The sequence below is a fragment of the Lepidochelys kempii genome, chromosome 5, assembly GCF_965140285.1.
Source record: "Lepidochelys kempii isolate rLepKem1 chromosome 5, rLepKem1.hap1, whole genome shotgun sequence".
Lineage (NCBI taxonomy): Eukaryota > Metazoa > Chordata > Testudines > Cheloniidae > Lepidochelys > Lepidochelys kempii.
In genome coordinates, this window is record NC_136384.1 from 112,944,974 (window position 1) to 112,967,436 (window position 22,463).

Sequence of the window (22,463 nt, forward strand, 5' to 3'; positions counted from 1 at the left end):
ACTTCCCTCTGCTGAGTTCAGGGTGCATGAGAATTGATTGATTTTTTGTATTTAAATCAGATTTTTTATTTTGTAATGTAAATTATAATAGGTTATTTCTAAAAAGAAAAATGTATTTAAAATTAAAACTGAATTCAATTCAAAATATGTTAAGGCCTAAACATATTGTCACCTCTTAAAACATTTAACGAAAAATAAATATGTTGAATCCATGAGCCTCTTATCAAAAACTTCAAGTTAAAGTTTGCTTTTTTATATAAAGAAAGAGTTAGTAAGTTTTGAGATCAAGTTTTATAAATATGGCACAATAGGTCATGAACTGTGTTAAGGGCTTGATACAATGGAGGACCCAAAGGCTGTGCTTCTGGGTGTAAGAGACTGGCAAAGTCACCAAAGGCATCGGGATCCAGCCTCTGATTCCAGGATACACTATCATGTATCTCACCAGGATCATCCACTGAGCCCATCAGGGTGGTCTCAGACTCCTATTTTATAGCTTTTCCCGACATGAGCTCTGATTAGCTCAGTTCTCAAATTATGAATATGACTCCATCCACCATGCAAAATTATTCTCCAGCTCATGGAAAAACATTGAAATTTATGTAACCAAAACATTTAAGATTGTTTTGATTACTAAAAATATATGTTATATACTGTTTATGTTTAACTAAATTCCAATTATCATCCTAATATAGTTTGACACAAATCATGAGCAAAATATTAATTATCTAGTAAATAAGCAGTATATCATTCACCATTTTCTAAAACATTTAGATGTACAGTTAATAAGTATCTAAATATATTAAGCTCTATAATTGCTTTAAAATAGCTATATTGACAAATGAGAATGCACCTTTCTTTAAAAAATAACTGAAGTACAAATGGAAAGTTGATTAAAACAGTTTATTTAAATCATTAATTAAATTGCCTTGATTTAAATCAATCCACCATGGTGGAGTTTGTGAAACATCCTTTCAAAGACGGTAGAGCGACTCTCTCTGATAATTCATGTATTACTGTATCCCAGTTAAACCAAAATCTGCCACATGCTGAAAAGCCATGGTATTCTGGCATACAGTAGGCTTTGGTAGTCTCAGGAATGGTGAATTATGTTACGGTATTAGAGCAGTACATACAAACTGTACACTGTAGGGTGAGGACTTCTATCATAGGATAAGATTTACAACGCCAGTATACCGAGATAACATTTCCCCCCTACATTTTCCCCCGATGTAGTACATGTACTTTTAGTTGTGTGCAACTCCAGCAGCTTTAAACATGAGCCTTGGGACCAAAACTCTCAACTCAAGTCAAACTCTAGCCCTGACCTTTTCAAAAAGGTCAGGAGATTCAGAACCCAGCCCTCTTCTTCCCCCTGTTTAGCTGTGCTAAAGCATTGCAGAGTAAATGACATGATACAAGATCACACTAAGCTGAGAGATCTAGGGAAACCTTAACTCTTCAGAGGTGTTAAGCCAGTTCCTTAATATTACTTCAATGTTTGTACAAGCTAATGTCCTGTGTGCTATCATCTCAGTGACATGATAGGAGATTGCCAGATCCTCTGTGGATGACTGGTGGAACTAATGTGAACACATGACTTCTCTGGACCATCTGGTCTTGTTATATCAGTGTTAGCTGACAGATTGAACCTGTGTATAGTAATTCCCCAGATAAGTTAGTATCTGCTGCACTATAAGAACTCATTTGGTATTGCTAGGAGGTTGCATTGTAAAAGGTATGTTATATGAAGTGAATGACCTTATATACCATGGTGGCCAAACTTACTGACCTTCCACATGACAATCTTCAGAAGTTTGAGAGCCAGGGCATTCCTGCTCGGGCTTGAGGCTTCAGCCCCATGAGAGGTACCTTCCAAGGCTCAGGGCTTCAACTCTGCTCCTGTTGAAACCCCAAGCCCTGGTAGGTGCGCCCTGCAGGGCAGAAGCCCCGAGAACCTCCTCCTCGCTGGGCAGAAGCCCCTACTCCACCACAAGGCAGAGGTCCCGAACTCCCCCGACCCAGTCTGGTAGGTGGAGAATGAGAGGGAAGAGGGAGCTCTGCGAGCCACACTTTAATGGTAAAAGAGCCACATGTGGCTCATAAGTCATAGTTTATAACAGACCCTGTTATATATGTGAAAAGGAAACATTTTTACCACAGATGCTGTATGTACTACTAATAAAAACCAACAACAGTGCACAGTGCACTTTACAGACATATCAGAGAGAGACAAGTTGCCTGCCCCAAATTAATTACAATCCATAGAGACAAGGTAATACCATACATTTAAGGTGCTAGCAGGTATTCCAGGTGCTACAGAACCTGCCACAACTCTCCAGCTTGCACAGTGAGTGTGGCTGCTACTACATACTAAAGTGAGTATAGTAGGTGTGTTCCCCCCGCTGCGGCCAGGCAAGCTTTGTGCCGAGGGCGATAGGGCCATAGTTCCTCCTTCTGGCCCTCCCCTTTGGGATGGCTATAGCGCTGTTAGCCCTGTGCAGCCCTTGGATCAGACTTTGTGCAGAAGCGAGGAAGATTCTGTGCACCACCACTTCCCCATGGTGACAGGCTGTTGCACTGATATGTAGTTTACATCATATAAACCAAGGATGTAGGAAAAGGTGGCAGGAAAAGCAGCATGAACACAACCTAATGTTTCGTATGTGCTATGTTAGTTACATGGTTTTTTTTCCCCCTCCAATCATTATTTAAAATGTCTTTCCATTTTCTTGGCAGGAAAGAGGAGAAATTACAGCTCATGAAAGTCTCTTGAAAGAAGTGCATTTTAAGAAGGGGTTTGAAGGAGAGGGTTAAGTAAGCCCTGGTCTACACTAGGAGTTGAGGTCGAATTTAGCAGCCTTAAATCAATGTAACCCTGCACCCGTCCACACGGCGAAGCCCTTTTTTCGACTTAAAGGGCTCTTAAAATCGATTTCCTTACTCCACCCCCGACAAGGGGATTAGCGCTGAAATCAGCCTTGCTGGGTCGACTTTGGGGTACTGTGGACACAATTAGAAGGTATTGGCCTCCGTGAGCTATCCCAAAGTGCTCCATTGTGACCACTCTGGACAGCACTCTCAACTCAGATGCACTGGCCAGGTAGACAGGAAAAGGCCCGCGAACTTTTGAATCTCATTTCCTGTTTGGCCAGCGTGGCAAGCTGCAGGTGAGTGCAGAGCTTTTCAGCAGAGGTGACCATGCAGAGCTCATGAGCACAGGTGACCATGATGGAGTCCCAGAATCGCAAAAGAGCTCCAGCATGGACTGAATGGGAGGTACGGGATCTGATCACTGTATGGGGAGAGGAATCCGTGCCATCAGAACTACGTTCCAGTTTTCAAAATGCCAAAACATTTGTCAAACTCTCCTAGGGCATGAAGGACAGAGGCCATAACAGGGACCCGAAGCAGTGCCGCCTGAAACTTAAGGAGCTGAGGCAAGCCTACCAGAAAACCAGAGAGGTGAACGGCCGCTCCGGGTCCGAGCCCCAAACGTGCCGCTTCTATGATGAGCTGCATGCCATTTTAGGGTGTTCAGCCACCACTACCCCAGCCGTGTTGTTTGACTCCTTCAATGGAGATGGAAGCAACACAGAAGCAGTTTTTGGGGACGAGGAAGATGATGATGATGAGGTTGTAGATAGCTCACAGCAAGCAAGCAGAGAAACCAGTTTTCCTGACAGCCAGGAACTGTTTCTCACCCTGGACGTGGAGCCAGCACCCACCGAACCCACCCAAGACTACCTCCCGGACCCGCCAGGCAAAGAAGGGACCTCTGGTGAGTGTACCTTTTAAAATACTATACATGGTTTAAAAGCAAGCATGTTTAATGATGAATTTGCCCTGGCATTCGCGGCTCTCCTGGATGTCCTCCCAAAGCCTGTGAAAAAAGTTTCTGGGGAGGGCAGCCTTATTCCATCCACCATGGTAGGACACTTTACCACTCCAGGCCAGTAGCACGTACTCAGGAATCATTGTAGAACAAAGCATTGCCATGTATGTTTGCTGGCATTCAAACAACATCCGTTCTTTATCTCTCTGTGTTATCCTCAGGAGAGTGGTATCATTCATGGTCACCAGGTTGAAATAGGGTGCTTTTCTTAAGGGGACATTCACAGGTGCCCATTCCTGCTGGGCTGTTTGCCTGTGGCTGAATAGAAATGTTCCCCGCTGTTAACCACGGCGTGGGGGGGAGGGGCGAGCCACGCACTGGGGGGAGGCAAAATGCGACCTTGGAACGAAAGCACATGTGCTATATAGTGTTAACAGCAAGGTTTACTGTGAAAGAGTGTAGCCATTGTTCTAGAAAATGTGTCTTTTTAAATACTACTGTCCCTTTTGTTTTCCCTCCACCAGCTGCATGTGTTTCAAGGATCACAGGATCTTCTCCTTCCCAGAGGCTAGCGAAGATTAGAAGGAGAAAAAAAATGCACTTGTGATGAAATGTTCTCTGAGCTCATGCTGTCCTCCCACACTGACAGAGCACAGACGAATGTGTGGAGGCAAATAATGTCAGAGTGCAGGAAAGCACAAAATGACCGGGAGGAGAGGTGGCGGGCTGAAGAGAGGGCTGAAGCTGAAAGGTGGCGGCAGCGTGATGAGAGGAGACAGGATTCAATGCTGAGGCTGCTGGAGGATCAAACTAATATGCTCCAGCGTATGGTTGAGCTGCAGGAAAGGCAGCTGGAGCACAGACCGCTGCTACAGCCCCTGTGTAACCAACCGCCCTCCTCCTCCTCAAGTTCCATAGCTTCCTCACCCAGAAGCCCAAGAACGCGATGTGGGGGCCTCTGGCCACCCAGCCACTCCACCCCAGAGGATTGCCCAAGCAACAGAAGGCTGGCATTCAATAAGTTTTAAAGTGCTGTGTGGCCTTGTCCTTCCCTCCTCCACCACCCCTCCTGGGCTACCTTGGTAGTTATCCCTATTTGTGTGATGAATTAATAAAGAATGCATGAATGTGAAGCAACAATGACTTTATTCCCTCTGCAAGTGGTGATCAAGGGGAGGAGGGGAGGGTGGTTAGCTTACAGGGAAGTAGAGTGAATCAAGGGGCGGGGGAGGGTTCATCAAGGAGAAACCAACAGAACTTTCACACTGTAGCCTGGCCAGTCATCAAACTGGTTTTCAAAGCTTCTCTGATGCGCACCGTGCCCTCCTGTGCTCTTCTAACCACCCTGGTATCTGGCTGTGCGTAACCAGCAGCCAGGCATTTGCCTCAACCTCCCACCCCGCCATAAATGTCTCCCCCTTACTCTCACAGATATTGTGGAGCGCACAGCAAGCAGTAACAACAATGGGAATATTGGTTTCGCTGAGGTCTAACCGATTCAGTAAACTGCGCCAGCACGCCTTTAAACGTCCAAATGCACATTCTACCACCATTCTGCACTTGCTCAGCCTGTAGTTGAACAGCTCCTGACTACTGTCCAGGCTGCCTGTGTACGGCTTCATGAGCCATGGCATTAAGGGGTAGGCTGGGTCCCCAAGGATAACTATAGGTATTTCAACATCCCCAACCATTATTTTCTGGTCTGGGAATAAAGTCCCTTCCTGCAGCTTTTGAAACAGAACAGAGTTCCTGAAGATGCGAGCGTCATGTACCTTTCCCGGCCATCCTACGTTGATGTTGGTGAAACGCCCCTTTTGATCCACCAGTGCTTGCAGCACTATTAAAAAGTACCCCTTGCGGTTTATGTACTCGCCGGCTTGGTGCTCCGGTGCCAAGATAGGGATATGGGTTCTGTCTATGGCCCCACCACATAGGGAATCCCTATGGAATTCCCTATAGTTAGGGAATCCCATTGCAGCAAAGCCATCCACTATGACCTGCACATTTCCCAGGGTCACTACCCTTGATATCAGCAGATCTTTGATTGCGTTGGCTACTTGCATCACAGCAGCCCCCACAGTAGATTTGCCCACTCCAAATTGATTCCTGACTGACCAGTAACTGCCTGGCGTTGCAAACTTCCACAGGGCTATTGCCACTCACCTCTCAACTGTGAGGGCTACTCTCATCTTGGTATTATTGCGCCTCAGGGCAGGGGAAAGCAAGTCACAAAGTTCCATGAAAGTGCCCTTATGCATGCGAAAGTTTCGCAGCCACTGGGAATCGTCCCAGACCTGCAACACCATGCGGTCCCACCAGTCTGTGCTTGTTTCCCGAGCCTGGAATCAGCGTTCCACTGCATGAACCTGCCCCATTAGCACCATGATGCCCACACTGCCAGGGCTCATGCTTTGAGAGAAGTCTGTGTCCATGTCATCACCACTCTCGTCACTGTGCTGATGTCGCCTACTCCCCTGGTCTCGCTTTGCCAGGTTCTGGTGCTGCATATACTGCTGGATAATGTGTGTGGTGTTTAATGTGCTCCTAATTGCCAAAGTGATCTGAGCAGGCTCCATGCTTGCCGTGGTATGGCATCTGCACAGAAAAAAGGCGTGAAACAATTGTCTGCCGTTGCCCTGGTGGAGGGAGGGGTGACTGACGACATAGCTTACAGGGTTGGCTTACAGGGAATTAAAATCAACAAAGGGGGTGGCTTTGCGAGAAATTGAATGGTCCCCTCAAGGATAGAGCTCAAAACCTCAAGGTTAGAACTCAAAACTGGGTTTAGCAGGCCGTTGATTTCACGGAGGGAGGGAGGAGAAAATGAATACAAAACAAATCTGGTCTATTTCTTGTTTTGAGCCACTTCATCTATCTTTATACATCTTGCTGGTAGCAGACTGTGCAGTATGACTGCTAGCCATTGTCATGTCCTGAGTGCTCGGCAGAAGACAGTGCAGTATGACTGTTGGCTATCGTCATCTCCTGGCTGCTGATTAAAAGACAGTGCACTGCCGGTAGGACTCAATCACCATGAGACGAAACTTAAAAAGGAAATGACCTGGCTGAGTCACTCCCATGTTTGCCCAGGCGCCCCGACCTCATCGAGGTCGGTTAAAAGAGCACCCAGGACTACATCAACGACGGCTACCAGTCATACTGCACTGTCTGCTGCCAAAAGGCAATAAACTGCTGCTGTGTAGCAATGCAGTACCGCGTCTGCCAGCACCCAGGAGACATATGGTGAAGGTTAGCTGAACGGGCTCCATGCTTGCTGTGGTATGGCATCTGCACAGGTAAGTCAAGAAAAAAGGCGCAAAACGATTGTCTGCCCTTGCTTTCACAGAAGGAGGAAGGGAAGGGGGACCTGACGATATGTACCCAGAACCACCAGCAACAATGTTTTAGCCCCATCAGGCACTGGGATTTCTACCCAGAATTCAAATGGGCGGCAGAGACTGCGGGAACTGTGGGATAGCCACCCACAGTGCAACGCTCTGGAAGTCGACGGTTGCCTCAGTACTGTGGACACTCCGCCGACTACGTGCACTTAGAGCATGTGTGTAGGGACACACAATTGACTGTATAAAAACACTTTCTACAAAACCGACTTCTATAAATTCCACCCAATTTCGTAGCGCAGACATACCCTAAGATAGAGCAAAACAAAGTGGGGAGTTTCAGACATAGGGATCTTTTTAAGCGTCAAACCCAGCCATTTATTTGAAAAACAGCCAAAGACAGTATTCCACATTACACATAGTATTAACAGCATACGAGTGTTCTCTTTTAAAACCAAGAACTTTTACATTCTGAAGAAGCTTTCGAAAATTTAAACACAATAGTCTTAGTTAAGGGCATTCACTTGTTAAAATAATACGTACTGACACCTCCTGAATGCAGGTTACATGAGCCCTACTCCTCCTCCCTGCCCCTGGAAAGTCAGGCTAGGAGAGAGGTTTTACCACAGGCACAGGAACTAGGGGTGTGAGAGGTGCTGCAGCACCCCCAGACTCCAGGCTGCCAGCCCTGTGCACACAGGGTCCTGGCTGCTGGCTCATTAGAGTACTACAAGTAAAATCCACTGGCCCTGGAACATTTTTAATAGTGGGGGTGCTGAAAGCTTCAGCTTGGGAGGAAGGGGGTTAGTGGGCTGGCTTTCAGCACCCCCACTATTAAAAATGTTCCAGCACCACTGGGTTTTACTTGTAATACTCTAATGAGCTTTGACCATGCAGTTGTGGAGACAGAAGACTGAAAACCATTTACAAGAAGAGGGAGAGGTTAAGCAGTAAGATTTACCCAAATGGAAATGATGCAGTATAGAAACATTTCATGTATGAGAATAGATTGGCTGGCACTGAAGTCTCAAGCTCCCATTAAGTGAAATGCACGGAGGTCTCATTTCTCATATATGCCATGTCAGCTTCTTCTTGTGCAGCTAAGTGGTCCAGGAAATACCTTCAGTATAAATATTTTCCTCTTTCTTCCCCTCAGATATTTATTTTCTTAGATTTACAAAGCAGTTAGCAGTGCTGAAAGGGAAGATACTTATCTTACTGTAACTGGAGTTCTTCGAGATCTGTTGTCCCGATCTGTATTCCAATGTGGGTGTGTATGTGGTCCACACACCTGATACTGGAATGATCTTGCAAGCTGTGTCCATTGGTCCATGCCTGCACCTCTGCTCTCCTCCTGCTCGGCACCAAGGATATAAGGGAGGAGCAGACCAATCACTTCTTCGGTTCCCTCTCTACTGCAAATCTTGCCAAGATCTGAAGCAAGGAAGGAGGAGGGCAGGTAGTGGAATATAGATAGGGACCACACACTTCAACAAACTCCATTGGCAATAAGGTAAGTAACTTCCCATTCTTTTTCGATTGCTGGTCCCTTTGCATAGGTTCTGGAACTAAGAGTGCTGCCGCGCCCCCTGGCTCGAAATGGATTCCATCACATGGAGCGTTTACAGTTTTGTTCAATGGCTCTCAGCACCTGCCCTATACAAATTTTCCAGCACCCCTGTCCCTATGTATATTCTACTGTGACTGACAGACAAGCGGCACTCAGAGGGGAGGGGGTTGCAAGGATGCAGATGGTATAACTATTTGTTGAACCACTGCCCCAAAGGGCAGTGGAGGAGTCCTGGACCAAGGCTAGTGTCTCAGAAATGCGTGGATGGAATTCCACATAGCTGCCCTGCAACTGTTAAGAAAGAATACCTAATGCCAGTAAGGCCACTTCTGTCCTTACCCAATATGAGGGAGGAAGCTGTGTGAATTGATGGAGTAAGATACAGCCAGATATCCACTTAGAGACACTCTGAGATGGGACAGCTTGACTTTAGACTCATTCTACTATGGCACCGAACAATCCAAATGCCTGTTGGATCAGTTTTGTTCTTTACAGGTAAAATGCCAATGCTCATCGCACATTGAAGGAATGAAGTCTCCTCTCCTCGCTAGAGCCATGGGTCTTCGGAAAAAAAATACAAGTAAGTGAACTGACTGGTTTATATGAAATTCCACAGCTATTTTAGGAATAAATTTTCGGTGTAGTTGTAGAGATATTTGTCCTTATGAAATATTGTGTACGGTAGATCAGCCTTTAGGGCCCCAAGTTCACCTACTCTTCTGGCTGAGGTGATGGCAATGAGGAAGGCAACGTTCAAGGACAGGCGGAAGTTCCAGAAGATTTACATGCATTCTGGTCTCTTGGGGCATTCAAGGGCTTGTCTTGAATCATCATGTGATTGTCTATGTGGGCTCCCCGGACTAGCAGGGAGGCATCCGTAATTACTGCCTTGTCGAGTGTGGGAGGTGGAACACCCACACAGACTAATCCAAGATATTTCCACCAAATTAGTGAGGCCCCATTCTGGTGGGAACTGTCACCGTTCATGCTCAGACATGCCAAACCCATGGGGAAAAAACCACAGAAATTGGGCTTGTTTTGGCTTGATTGACTTGTGAGTTGCTTGTTGGCTAGTTTTTGGCTTGTAGCAGCTTGTTACTATTTTTTTTTTAAGTCAGCTCCCGGCAAGCACGAGTAAAGGGGGACAAGCAGGGGAAGGAGAGGGAGAGAGTAAGGGGTGCACAGCGGGCCCACCACAATCCCAGACTGCACGCCGAGGGAAATCTAGTCACATAGAGTTTTGGGGTTCTTAGGGACTGGCTTGTTTTGGCCTTGTTTTGAAATGCGATTAGCTTGATTTTTGACTTATTGTGAAAGTCGGGGTGCTTATTTACCATGTGAAAGTTGGCAACTGTGTTCATGTTGGGTTTAACTGGTACATAGGAATTGGTGCATCAGATTGCATATGGCATGAAATCTGTCGATCAAGTGATAAGCCCTCACCCTGACTGAGTCTAGAGTAGCTCCTATAAATTCGATAGTTTGTCTTGGGGTGAAGATAGACTTTTCAATATTCACACAGACTCCTAGGTATGATAGAAGATGAAGCAGGGACATGGTTAATACAAGGGCTTCTAAACATAGCCTGCCAACAAGAAACCAATTGCCTAAATATCTGAAGAAAGTGGAGCTGCTCCATTTGAACTTTCCTGCTGCTACTAGAAACTCTTTGGTGAAGATCAAAGTACAATTACTAGACCAAATGAAGTACTGATAGTGGCGACGGACCACCATAAACCTGAGGAATTTTCAATGGGGAGGGTGAATGTCCATGTGAAAATACACATCTTTCATATCGAGAGCTGTGAACTTTCTTTTCCAGGGATAGTATTAGCAATGCCAGTGTAACCATAGGAATTTTAGTTTGTGAATAAAAACAAGTCATCACAGGCCAAAAATGGGTTTCCACCCTTCCTTCTTTTGGGGAACTAGGAAATATTTCAAATAGAACCCTTTTCCCTTGATGCTGAATAGGCACCCACTCTCACTCCCCAGTGGAGGAGAGATTCTACCTCCTGGAGGAGACTCTCCTTGTGAGAATGGCCTCTGAATGGTGACTGGGAAGGGGTTTTTGGAGGAGATAGGGAGAGAAACTCAATGGGATAGCCAGTATGGATGATATCCAGCATGCACTTGTCTGTTATTATTTCTCTTCAGTTGTGGGAAAAGAGTGCTAAATGGCCACCAGAGTACAGAGGTTTGGGTGGAAATAGCATTAACAGTGTTTTGCAACTCCTGAGTATCCAGTCCAAAGTGCCTCTTTCCTAGAGAATGAGATTGGGTTGACGTGGAAGGTTTAAGGTATTTTGACTTTTGCACCCTCTGTCTTTTGCGAAGCAGCTCATAGGATTGCTGATGCTAAAATGGTTGAGGCATAGGCCTTGGTTTGTAGGCATGTTTGTGGTATTTCCTCTTAGGGGCTGGTGTATATGTAGTCAGAGAGCAGAGTCTTTTATTGAGAGCAAAGACTCAGTCTTTCCATTGAAAAGGTTGGTCTTGTCAAAGAGCAAGTCCCGCTACGGTGTTCTGGACCACCCTGGGAAACTCCTAAAGAATGTGGCCATGATTCCCAGTGCATGACAATGGCCACTGAGCTCAATGTAGTATGTAATGACCTCAGATTGCAGTGAAGTTCTGGCCACCAGCTTGCCTTCATCAAGAAAGGCCTGACATTAAACCTTGTCCTGCTGAGGTAATTTATCCTTAAAAATCTAGGAATTTTAAGTAATTTAGATAAAACTAACAAATTGTGAAATATTTACAGGTTTGAAGATAAGAAGGCTGAAGAGAAAGGAGAATCTCCGGACACTGGAGGTTCCAGCTCAGGCTATGCTGTGATAAACAGGAACTGAAGAGGAGGTTAGCCAGCCCAGCCCTTTTGCACATTTGGTACAGAGCATGAGGGGAACAGGCTCATAGGAGCAGACCAACAGACACTGTTTTCAAGAATTCTCCAGGGTCAGGCACATGGATTGTATGCATCTCTATAGTGGAACACACAGAGGGGCACGTGCTTGAAGAAGAATAGTAACTTGTCAACATTTCATGTTACAGCTCTGAAAACAAAATCTGCTACACTTACAGGTTTCATTGAAACTTAGGGTGATGGGTTTACAAACACACATTCCATCACAAAATGTTATTTCTGTCTCTCTCCAACCTGGAGGATTGACGTTAAAGTCAAGGAGAATTATACTGGGGAAGGAAGAGGGCTGGAGAGTGCGCGAGCTGTTGAACAAAGGAACAGAGCAAGGAAAGTTGCATGACTCTACATGTACAGGGACAGTAGTGTTGCAAGTGAGCTCCTTGAAAAGCCACCCTATTTCCTGCCCTGCTCCTGTGGAAGCCATTAATATAGCTGCTGGCAGGAGCAGATCCTGTATACAGGCTCAGCCAGCAGTCTATGGGCACAAGCTTCTCATTTAGTTTTTCAGAGGTTCCCACAGTACTCAGCTCTCCTGCAAGTGCACATGCAGTTTAGCCTGATCAATGCTCAAACCGTACCTAGAACATTCTGGAGAGTGGGAGAATGGGAATGTGGAATTATCTGGGAATGGCAGGAACTTGGAAAGCCACCAAAAACAAGAATGACCAAAAAAGAAAAAAAAGAAAAAAAAAACAGAAAAGAAAAGCTCCAAAGGAAAACAAATAGACATAACATGACAGGAAAGAAAAAATAGCAAATACAGACCAAAAGGGCAAACACAGTGGGAGTTTGTGGAGGTCTGGCATGAGTGGACATGGGACCAACCACCGTATTGTGGCATAATTATATTTTTTTTTAAAAAACAACAACAACAATTTCTGCAGGATATTAGAGCAGTGCAGTCATTTAAAAAAACAGGAAACTGTTTCTACGACGAAATTAACACTGCTAAACAGCACATTATCTCATTTATTTTCTGGCATATATTTAAAGTATAGAGATTAACATATCCAGGTATATTATAAGCTATCCAGTAAATAAAAAAAACAAGGAAAACTATACATGTGCAATATGTGAAATAGACCCAACCAATATAGGGCCCTGTTGTGCTATGGGCTGTATGAAGAACTAGTGGGAGTCCATAAACTAAAGAATTTATAATCTAGATTTGAGAAGTTTGGGAAACTTGATCTAAGGATTATATATTTAAAATAAAATAAAATAAAATAAAATAAAATAAAATAAAATAAAATAAAAAACACCAAGGGGGAAAAGGACCAGGGAAATAAGAGGCTGGAGAGCTAGATAGAGGATCCTGGTGGAAAGGCAGCAGTCTGAAGAATTCAGATTGCTGCCTTAGCCTGTTTTGAGAAGTGTGCATCTGTACACATATGCAGTGCCTCTAGACTGAATTACATACTTTATGACTTAAAAATTTTCCATTACACGTATTCAGTAGGAAATATTCAAAAATCACCCTGAGCTTTATTCAATCAAGTGAGATCAAATGCAAAGTTTTTCAAGCATAAAGCACACACTCCTAGTTGAGAACTAATTACATGTTCTTGTCGTAACCCAATCCAAACAACAAGTGCCTACAATCTCATTTAGAATGTAAGAAAATAACAACTTGTACAACTTTTCCTTAAACCAGAAAAGGAACTAAGGGCTTTTCCTCAAATTTAATGCACACAAGTTCACCTATGAGCACATAACAGGCATAGAATTTTCAGCCCCAAAGATATCAGCAAATGAAGTCAGGGATTGTTATAACAGTAACTGCCCTGAAATCTTTACTGTGGTGTAATTAATTATGCAAAGTACATTGATCACTATTAAAAAGTCAACATCCATCCAAAGAGTGATATCTGAAATATTTCATTCTTAACTATACTTATCATAGGAAATCACTCCAGTATCTCAGTTACTGCTATATTGCAAATGTGGGATAACAGATTTTTTTTAAAATTGTGACTGTCTTATTACGTGAAAGCACAACTCAAAGCATGGTAACTCCACTGAATTTTGGAAGAGTTAAAAAAAAAAATCAGAAATTTTGTGTTGACTATGCTGGAGAAGCTGGTCCTGAACAGCTTCTTTATCTGCACCTATCGGCATTGTAGTTTACTCTTGGTAAATGTTCTTGTAATGCTCTTCAAAGCAAAAGAAAATATAGCTCCTGCCAATCAATGCAACATTTTTCCAGTAAATTGCAGTAATAAAATTATAGTCAACTTGTAAATGAATAAATATCAGCTGGCACTTCTACAGCACTTTCCATTTGTAGAAATCTAAGAACTTTAACAAAAGTAAATGTCATAATAGTCATTTTATAGATAAGGAAACTAAGGAACAAAGAGGCTTAGACTGGGATTTTGAAGCCCATTTCCAATAGGACTTGAGTTCCTAACTCCCTGAAGTGCCATTGAAAACCTCAATATAATGACTTTCCCAAGGTCACACAGCAAGTCAAGACTGCAACCCCTTAAAAAAAAAGGGGGAAAAAAATGGGTTCTGGCCCTCTACCACTGGGTCCTATTCCTCAGGACCAATGGGCCTCCTATTGCTTATATAAATGTGTTCAGTTTTACTTCTTGGATTTTTCTCCTTCTCTCCTCCAAAACCTGAAAGCCAATGGACTTCTGCTTGTGTTTATACACATTCTTATACACTGCATAGGACATTAACCTAAACCTGAGAAACTGACTGGAATCAAGTAAGAACCTACAGCTGTTAGCATTGTTGGTTAGCAGTGACTGTTAAAAAGTCATGAAGAATAAAGACTGATAATGGAGCCTTTGGAGAGAGAGACAAAGGAAATAAAAACAAAACAGTTTTGAGTTAGCACAGCATGTAGCTACCACTTATAACCATTAATTTTCTAGTTCTAACGTGAGATTAATTTTACTTCAGTCATTTCACACTTCTCACACACACACACCCTCTACCTTACAGACTTTGCCATTCAAAGAAACACCATGTGCATTCTGAATACTAAAAAATGGACCGTTGAACTGGAGCTAAAAAAACCACCAGTGTTCTTACGAATACACATTCCTCTGTCATGAATACACAAAAGATACAAAATAAGTTTCAGAGAAAGTATTAATACCAATTAGTGCTCCAAAATTATGTTGAATGGATTTAGTATCCAGTATAGTCCCTATTACCATTGACTTTAATCCACTGCAGACACAGACAGAATTGTTTCCAGACTGTAGTGTCCTACGTCCTGAGAGTTCACAGAAGCAGCCCTACACCCACTAAGAGATACATACATCCTCAACAAGTATCTCGAAAGATCTGTGTGATGTAAGCCTCCTGTCCATACTCTTGGAGAGTCAAAAGGCTAACCAAAAAGTTTCTTTCCCCACTGGTGTCCAACAACATTTCACTTACTTGTGAACAGTATTGTTTTCCTTACTCCCCTTATCATTCTAAATTGTATAGTAAAGTCTTGCGTAGCTTGGTCTTCACTAGGGTAACAAGACTCCTTTTACACAGGAAAATTTCAAGTTACAGGAGAAAATGAAAAAGAAACACAGAAGAGTATTTTACAGCTACATGAACATAACTGATTTGAGAAAAAAATAACTGCAATAGACTATGCTGAAAAGAAAGGCAGTGGTTCTCTTGGAAAAAATGGTTAAAAAAAGGCTAATTCCTGGAATGCACACAACATGCCCTCACTCTCCCTCATGATGGCTCAGTACACTTTACAGGCTTCCTGGATGTGAGCTTGGGAGGGGTGCATCACTCACAAATGGTGAAGTCACGTTTGAGTTATGGAAGTCATCCCAGACAAATGCTAATAACACCTGGATAAGCCATGCCATCATGTATTCGGTGTCTCCTACATATTCTGAAAAAAAAAGTTTTAGAATTGTTTTAGAGAAACACTTTTCTTACACGGACACAGATCTTCCTAACACTTCATGTAATCCAGGTGCTTTGGTTACCGATTAACCCTTCTCCATTTGCTATCTGCATTAAAGGAAACTCCACCAGCAAGAGCTGGGATTCACTCCAAAGGGAAAGTCAGCAGTGTACATGTGTCCTATCCCCCCCCTTTGCCATGAGAGCTCCGCTCCAAGCTTCAAATGGTGCTCCACTGCAGCTCCTTGGCCGTGCTACTCTGTAACCAACCCTGCTACTTTGGCTTTGGGCCCCTTGGTGAAGTAAATATGTTCTACTGTTTGTATAGCTATATTCTGACCCAGGTGTACCTTCTGCCATTGAGGAAAACTTTATACATTCCCCATGCTCTACCAACCCTTTTCCCGTAGGTACTGTGCTTCCTCAAATGGAAACTTATTTACATGTTGCTTTTAAACAACCCAAAGAGAATTCAGTCATGCCAAAACATTCTTTCATACAAAAATACTATGACAATATCATCACAGCTCTGATTACAGTGTTTATTAGTTAAATGTTGTTACAAGACCCACAGAGGAAGCAGTAAACAATTACACACTACATTTAAAACCAAAATTATAAATTTCAAATGAAAAATGGTGTTAATTTTTCCACAGTTAAGCATACAATAGTCAGGAAATGCCAATTTAAAACTCACACATGTTTAAAGCTTAGTTCTGTTTTCTTGTGTATACAGATTGCAATCAATCTTGAATTACGCAATCATACCTATTTCTCAACTACAATGGCAATTTTCCTACATCCTTAGTGTCACATCTAGTAGCTTGTAACATTTTCATTGTTTTATACATAAACCAATGTTCAATATATCTTTATTGATTTGGCATTTTATAGAGCAAATTTTCTGTAAGCTAGTTATGGGTTTTAATGATTGTCAGCACCCATGCATTATACAGCCTCTGTTACAAGCAATTTAGAAGATAAGGAGGGTAACCACAAAGTTAACATAGCTGTGAACTCAGATGGCCTATAAACGCCAATTTTAATAGAATTAATTTTCAGTATTGCTCTATATGGCACACACACTAATATCTATGTTTTGTAAGTACAGTTTTACTGAGTATTTTCATGTACTTCCACAGACTTTCTGGCATGCCCAAATAATTACTCAGTACTACAAGATGGGTATCTAAGGTTGTAGGGAAATTGTGTGATATTGTATGTATTTTAATGCATATGTATAAAAGGGGAAAAGTTAATATTTCAAGGGCAACCTTAACTCTGGCATTTTCTTCCGTCCAGAGTTTAACCCTGCAATCTTAGTTAGGCTATACCTTCACCAAAGAATAGGCTATACCTTCACCAATCTCATATGTTAACTATCCTGCTATAAAAATATAGTGGAAAAAAGTGAGAACAAGCGTTCGCATGGCAATTTTGTAGCTGGCATTGCAAGGTACTTACGTGCCAGATGTGCTAAACATTCATATGCTCCTTCATGCTTCAACCACCATTCCAGGGGACATGCGTCCAAGCTGATGACTGTTTCTGCTCGATAACAAACGAAAGCAGTGCGGAATGATGCAAGTTCATTTTCATTATCTGAGTCAGATGCCACCAGCAGAAGGTTGTTTTTTGTTTGTTTGTTTGTTTGTTTTTTGGTAGTTAGGATTCTGTAGTTTCCGCATCGGAGTGATGCTCTTTTAAGATTTCTGAAAGCATGCTCCACAGCCTGTCCCTCTCAGATTTTGGAAGGCATTTCAGATTCTTAATCCTTGGGTCGAGTGCAGTAGCTATCTTTAGAAATCTTACATTGGTACCTTCTTTGAGTTTTGTCAAATCTGCAGTGAAAGTGTTCTTAAAATGATCAACATGTGCTGGGCCATCATCTGAGGCTGCTATAACAGGAAATATATGGCAGAATGCAGGAAAAACAGAGCAGGAGACAAACAACTCTCCCCCCAAGGAGTTCAGTCACAAATGTAATTAACACATTTTTTAATGAGCATCATTAGCATGGAAGCATGTTCTCTGTAATGGTGGCCGAAGCATGAAGGAGCATATGAATGTTTAGCATATCTGGCACGTAAATACCTTGCAATGCCAGCTAAAAAATTGCCATGCAACGCTTATTCTCACTTTCTGGTGACCCTATAAATAAGAATAGGGCAACATTATCTCCCATAAATGTAAACAAACTTGTTTGTCTTAGAGATTATCTGAACAAGAAGTACGACTGAGTGGACTTGTAGGTTCTGAAGTTTTACATTGTTTTGTATTTGAGTGCAGTTATGTAACAAAAAAAATCTACATTTGTAAATTGTACTTTCACAACAAAGAGACTGTACTACAGTACATGTATGAGGTGAACTGAAAAATACTATTGCTATTGTTTACAAATATTTGCATGTAAAAATGATAAACAATAATATATACTTTGATGTCAAGTACAACACAGATTACAATATATATGAAAATGTAGATAATCATCCAACATATTTAATAAATTTCAATTGGTATTCTATTGTTTAACAGTGTGATTAAAATAGTGATGAATCATGATAATTTTTTTTAATCGTGATTAGCTCAAAAAATTAATCGCATGAGTTAACTGCAATTAACTGACGGCCCTAAAAATTTGTAAACACTTTTCCTTTTATTTGTACTCACATTTAATTCTACTGAGTACAGGCTATACCTTTGAAGTTATATCAGAAATTTTCCATTTCACAGCAGTCCTTCAATGTCTCACAACCAATTCCCCTGCTGTGGGAAAAGTCACAGAGAAGAAAAATAAAATCTGCTTACTGAAGTCCTGAGTGCTGGTTAGATATGTCCACTCCAAATCCAGGACTGTGAAACAAAAATTGGAGAAAGCCCCTCACCAGGGGTCCAATCCACCTCATAACAAAGTCAATGCAAGGCTTTCCACTGACATTAATGGTAGTCACATCAGGCCCCATGTCAGTATTCCAGCCTGGTACAACTACCATAAAAGTTTACTAGCCCAGAACCAAAAAATACTATTTACCCACTCTTCACCATAATAACTGATAATGCTAAAACCAACTGCTATTTTATACACCCATACAAAATAGAATAGTCCCAGAAGAAAGAGCAAGTCGAGTTTTGCAAAGTACCAGTACCTGCTGGACCCAATCATAGTGTTCTTCTACTGACAGAAGAAAGAAGCAAAAGACCTTTCCATGAATCAGAATGTAATAAGCTGCCTAAAACCTCAGAAATGGAGATACCAGTGTTGGGCAGATCTCCAAGGAAGTGTCACAAAATTAAAATGCCCGTTGACATGAACTCAGAGTTCATGATTTGAATGATGAAATTAACAAGCCCCTCAGAGGGAACATTAGGAAAGCTGTATAAAAGGAGCTGTCATGTCTTCATAGTACACTGGCAACCAACCCCCCACTATATTACTTATCTATCATATTGCCATTCTGCCCTTACCTTAAAGGCACAGTACCAATTGCACACACTTATTATCCTTTGACACCTGCACATAGGAGGCTGTATAAGCAAATTTAGGCCAATAGGAAACAGCTTCTTGCAGATGGATTGTAAGTAAAATTAAATTGTTTCTTTCCTTATAATAAAAGGCACAAACGTTCGTAGATTTTTCCAGTTGTTTAACTAACAACCATCTGGACGGAGGTTAAAGTAGCTCAAGAAAAAATAAATGCCGTACCAAATTTTGTAGTCAATTTGGCAATGGGAGGATGGGGATGAAGAAAAGAAGAAGAATTAATTATTTTTTCTAGCATATTCTATACTTTCCCATCTGATCATGAATGGCATTGGTATTCAACAACACTATCCTAAGCTTTGTAGATAACTTAAATTCAACATCGATATGAATATCATATGTGCGTAAGACAACATGAGAGTGCAGTTAATGCGGAGACAATTGTTTACACAGGGTGTACACAAGGATTCAAGGCCTAATTCTTCCTCATTCAGCATTACTTGCATGAGTAAGGGAACGGTATAAAGTTGTATAACTACAAGTATCCTGAATTACAAATTTGAAATCTCTGATCAAGTCTATTCTACGATGACCAGAATGTGAACATAAACTCTATGTGGACGTTAGGAGCTTTGGTATGCAGGTGATGACCAAAACAAGTACAGTATTCAGGTAACGGACACTTTCTTTGGTCAAAGAGAAGAAAAATGTAGCATTTATCGGGGTATCATGAACAAAAAAGGAGCCATACAGACAGAAGGTTTATTCACCTTAAATCTGAATACATAAACTGAAACAGTCCTGGTTTTGAAGCACTATAGTTTACTCAAACCACATTTCTCTTTTTGGAAGTGCTATGAGTAAATCAATGATTGAAATTTAGCAATAACCTACTTTCCTGTGACACTCATCTTATGCCACTGATAATCTGCATCCAGTGGAACAACATATGATTTTTGCCTAAAACATAAAGCTGCTTCTGTGTATAAGGCATTTTAAGGTAAAATGTGTATGATTTTAAAAAAAAAAAAAAATCTTGGCTGATGTGCCATATAATCTGATGCTAAGTAGCGATTTTCATCATTTTCCTTTTGCTCTAGACAGGAATTAAAAAAATAAAGTAAAAAAACGCACACACCTGCTGAGTACTACATTTTCTGCAAACATGATAATCTGCAGATAATTAGTACCAGAACCACAATAAAGAGAGAGTAGAATTCACATACACGTTTTGCTAGATTTTGGCTGAAGTAGTCTACAAAAATAGTTGGCTTTTAGTCATGAAGTTCATGTAGGCTGTGTTTCCCCAGTTCCAGCTTTTAAAAATCTCATCAGTAAGTTGTTTGCATTTTAATCAATTAAAATTAAGTCTATTGAATGTAACTTTAGAATAGCACAAGACACTGATTTATGTGTGTAATCAAACTAGAACACAAACTAACCTTTTGTGATTCTACTATGCAACTAACTGAGAAAACAACAGAATATACTAACATACAAGAGGCAGATCCTGAAAAAGAGGGCTAAAAACCGGGGCTGTCAAGCGGTTAAAAATTGCGCTGTTAAACAATAATAGAATACCATTTATTTAAATATTCTTGGATGTTTTCTACATTTTCAAATATATAGATTTCAGTTACACACAGAATACAAAATGAAAAGTGCTCACTTTATATTTATTTTTATTACAAATATTTCACTGTAAAAAACAAAAGAAATAGTATTTTTCAATTCACCTAATACAAGTACTGCAGTGCAATCTCTTTATTATGAAAATTGAACTTACAAATGTAGAATTATGTATAAATAATAACTGCGGTCAAAAAAATAACTGCGGTCAAAAATAAAAATGTCAAACTTTAGAGCCTACAATTCCACTCAGTCCTACTACAGCCAATCGCTTATACAAGTAAGTTTGTTTACAATTTGCAGGAGATAATGCTGCCCACTTCTTGTTTATGTCACCTGAAAGCGAGAACAGGCATTCACATAGCACTGTTGTAGCCAGCGTCAAAATATTTATGTGCCAGATGCACTAAAGATCCATATGTCCCTTCATGCTTCAACCACCATTCCAGGGGACATGCGTCCAAGCTGATGACAGGTTCTGCTCAATAACGATCCAAAGCAGAACAGACCAACATGTTCATTTTCATGATTTGAGTCAGAAGCCACCAGCAGATGGTTGATTTTCTTTTTTGGTGGTTCAGGTTCTGTAGTTTCCACATCAGAATCTTTTAAGTCTTTTAAGACTTCTGAAAGCATGTTCCACACCTCTTCCCTCTCAGATTTTGGAAGGAACTTCAGATTCTTAAACCTTGGGTCTAGTGCCATAACTATCTTTAGAAATCTCACATTGGTACTTTCTTTGCATTTTGTCAAATCTGCAGTGAAAGTGTTCTTAAAATGATCAATATGTGCTGGGTTATCATCCAAGACTGCTATAACAGGAAATATATGGCAATATGCATGCAAAACAGAGCAAGAGACATACAATTCTCCCTCAAAGAGTTCAGTCAAAAATTTAATTAATTCATTATTTTTTAATGAGTATCATCAGCATGGAAGCATGTCCTCTGGAATGGTGGTCGAAGCATGAAGGGGTATACTAATGTTTAGAATATCTGGCACATAAATACCTTGCAACACCAGCTACAAAAGTGTCATGCGAACACATGTTCTAACTTTCAGGTGACATTATAAATAATAAGCAGGCAGCAGTATCTCCCATAAATGTAGACAAACTTGTTTGTCTTAGCGATTGGCTGAACAAGAAGTAGGACTGAGTGGACTTTAGGCTCTGAAGTTTTACATTGTTTTGTTTGAGTGCAGTTATGTAACAACAAGAAAAAAAATCTACATTTGTAAGTTACACTTTCACGATAAAGAGATTGCACTATGGTACTTGTATGAGGTGAAGTGAAAAATACTATTTCTTTTGTTTATCATTTTTACAGTGCAAATATCTGTCAAAAATAATAATAGAAAGTGAGCACTGTACACTTTGTATTCTGTGTTGTACTAGAAATTAATATATTTGAAAATGTAGAAAAACATCAAAATATTTAATAAATTTCAATTGGCATTCTATGTTTAACAGTGCAATTAATTTTTTTTAATCACAGTTAATTATGTGAGTTAACTGCAATTAATCGACAGCCCTACTAAAAACATATTCAATTAAGCTGCCAGGTGTGTTTTACAGGAGTTTGACAGGTTCCATGCTTGCATCATTCATGGATAAAGCGATTTTGGATGACGCCGATGTTTTCAGAATGTCAAGCTTATGTCGTGTCTCCTACACTTCCTCCAGGGAGATGTCAAGGGAATCTGCAACTCTCCTATAGACACCCTGGCAATGTGTAAATTTGTCCCACGCGTTATGAGGAGGGGGCATGATGGTGTCGTCCAGGACAAAGGAAGAAAAATAGGTT

The 22,463-nt window shown here is 41.3% G+C and overlaps 1 protein-coding gene across 2 annotated transcripts in view; it reads right to left on the minus strand.

The window, feature by feature from the left end:
- Positions 1-22,463, minus strand: part of MLLT3 (MLLT3 super elongation complex subunit) — a 229,968-nt gene that overhangs the window by 95,607 nt on the left and 111,898 nt on the right. The window lies entirely within an intron of this gene.